At 39.0% G+C, this 2949-nt stretch overlaps 1 protein-coding gene across 1 annotated transcript in view; it reads right to left on the bottom strand.

The window, feature by feature from the left end:
• The window catches only part of FAM159A (family with sequence similarity 159 member A), a 20886-nt gene that overhangs the window by 902 nt on the left and 17035 nt on the right, over positions 1 to 2949 (bottom strand). The window lies entirely within an intron of this gene.

Genomic DNA, 2949 nt, shown 5'->3' with positions numbered 1-2949 from the left:
CTGCCTAAAAAAATGTATCAAGTGTTCAGCCAGAAATGTGAGTCATCTCTTCCACCTTCTCCTCCAATCCCTTCACAAAGCCAAGCAGTTCACCAGGTCCTGCTGATTCCCCCAAATCACTGTCTGCCATATTCATCCATTTCTCTCCATCCTCAAAGCTACCACCTTTGGTAAGGCATTCAACTTCTGCCCAGAGCACTGGAACAGCCTCTAGTCAGGCCCCCTCCAGGCCACCCTCTGGGCTGTAGCCAGAAAGATCTTTCTAAGGTCAAGTGAGTCCAGGGACTATTCTTTTTCAAAAGTCTTCAAATGTCTTAACCATTGACTGTGATATTTCAAAGCTCTTCACCACTGGTCCCATCTCTTCTCTTCAGCTTCATTACTAACCACTCTTCCCTCATGAACTCTATGCTTTGCCACACCAAAATTTTCATTGTTCCCTAAATGGGTCCATTCCTTCACATCTCTGGGTCTTTGTGCTGTTTCTTCTAGAATGGCATTTTATACCTTCTCTTTCTAGAAAACTCATATACTATGAGACCCATTGATGGAGGATATCTAGGGGAAAAAATGGTGCCTTTGAAACCAAGGGAAGAGTAAATTTCAGGAAGGATGTACTGGATATTGGAGTTGGCTACCCAAATCCATTTTTCTCCTTCCCTACCTGGTAATAGCAATTATAGTAGGGTGGGATTGGCTCCATTTCAGCGACAGGAGTGGGACCCGAATGATCTGAACCAATCAAGTAATTCCATTTCTTTGCCATGTGGATGGGAAACCAATTCATAGCATTTCCCTGGGCACAGTGATTGATTTAGGGGTGGGCACATGACCTAAGGTGATCTAATCAGAATAGAGCTCAGGCCTTTATATTTACCCCAGACTAAAGGAAAATAATAGCTCCTCCTTTCTCCTCCTGGTGCATAGAAGGGAACAAAAAGCATGTAGTCTCAGGGAATGCTGGCAGTCAACTTAGTACCATGAGAAAAGTCAGTCTGAGGAGAAAGCCAACATAAATAGAGGGCAGAATCTCAGAGGATGTAGTCACAAGCCTGAGGACATTGTGAACTTCTATTCAAACCATGCCTAAAGCCCACCCTTACTTTTGGACTAATCACCTACAGAGTGAATAAATTTCCTTCTTAATTTTTTTTTTAACTTTTTCTTTTTAAACTATTTAAGACGCACAAGAAATTACAAAAATAGTACAGAGTTCCATATATCTTTCAGCTAGTTTTCCCCATTGATAATCCGATATAATAAAAGCCTAATATGCTAAGTGTCTGGCCCAGTTGGCCATTCAACCAATCAAAGCGTAATATGCTAATGATTTGCTATGGCCGCTATGATGTGCACTGACCACCAGGGGGCAGGCAGTCGACCAACCAGCCATTTGGTCACTTAGGCTTTTATATATATAGATTAACTAAGCTATTATTGGTCCTATTCAATTATAACAGTTTTTATATATACTTTTTTTGGTGTTTAGTACTATAAAAGTTTATCACATATGTAGCTTTTTATAACCACTGCCACAATCAGGATAAAGAATTTTTCTATCACCACAAAGAAACTTTTCATGCTATTCCTTTATATAGTCATACCTTCCTCCTAAACCTAATTCCTGGTAACCACTGATCCATTCTCCATTTTTATAATTTCATAATTTCAGAAGTGTTATATAAGTGGAATTATACAGTATATAACTTTTTGAGATTGGCTTCTTTTACTCTGCATAATACCCTTGAGATCCATTCAAAATATTGTGTGCATGGATAGTTCATTCCATTTCATAGCTACATATATTTCATTGTATGGTTGTACTATTTGCCCATTGAAGAACATTTGGGTTGTTTCCAGATTTTATCTATTAAATATAAAGCTGCTATGAACATTCATGTATAGCTTTTATATAGACATACATTTTTATTTTATAGGATAAATACCTAGCTGCATGATTGCTATTTTGTATGGTAGAGTGGGCTGAATGGTGGTCCCCAAAGAGATCAGGTCCTAATCTCTAGCCTCTGTAAATGTTGCCATATATGGTAAAGTTTTTGCAGATGTAATTAAATTGAAAATTTTGAGGAGATTATCCTGAATTATCTAGGTGGGCCCAAAGTGTCATCACAAGTGCCCTTATATGGGAAAGGCAGGAGATAGACACACAGAGATAGTGATAGGAAGACAGAGACAGGTATTAGAGTGATGCAGCTACAAGCAAAGGAATGCTGGCAGTCACCAGACAAAGAGGCAAGGGACAGATTTCCCCCTAGAGACTATGATTTTGGTCCAGCAAAATTAATTTTGAACTTCTGGCCCCTAGAATTGTGAGAGAATAACTTTCTATTATGTTAAGCCACCAAGTTTATGGTAATTTGTTACACTGGCCATAGGAAATTAATAAATATAATGGATGTATGGTTAACTTTATGAAAACACCAAACTGTCTTCCAAAAGTTGCTTCATCCCTTACTCGGTATTGCCAGTGTTTTCACTTTAGTATTCTGATAGCTTTATGCTCATTTAGTATTCTGCAGCTTTATATTCATTTCCTTACCAGCTCATGAAGGTGAAATATTTTTTCATGTGCTTATTTGCTATCTGTGAAGTAACTGTTAAAGTCTTTTGCACATTTCTTAATGGTATTGTTTGTTTTCTTAATGTTACGTTTTGGGGATTCTTTATGTATTCTGTATAAAAGTCCTTTGTTGGCATATTATTCCCCAGTAAGGGGCAAAAGTCCCCAGCTCTTCAGCTGATACTTACATCAATTGGTTCCTAGACCAAGCTGCCTCTGATCACCTTCTGATTGGTCAAAGTCCCTCTTAAATTATGGGGCTCTGAGCAGGAGAGCAGTTACTATAAGAATCATGTTCGGCCGAAGCCGGTTTGGCTCAGTGGATAGAGCGTCGGCCTGCGGACTGAAGGGTCCCCGGTTCGATTCCT

This window comes from Myotis davidii, unplaced genomic scaffold (genome assembly GCF_000327345.1).
Source record: "Myotis davidii unplaced genomic scaffold, ASM32734v1 scaffold79, whole genome shotgun sequence".
Taxonomy (NCBI): Eukaryota; Metazoa; Chordata; class Mammalia; order Chiroptera; family Vespertilionidae; genus Myotis; species Myotis davidii.
Note: the sequence above shows the minus strand (reverse complement) of the source record. Positions and strands in the feature narration are given on the sequence as shown.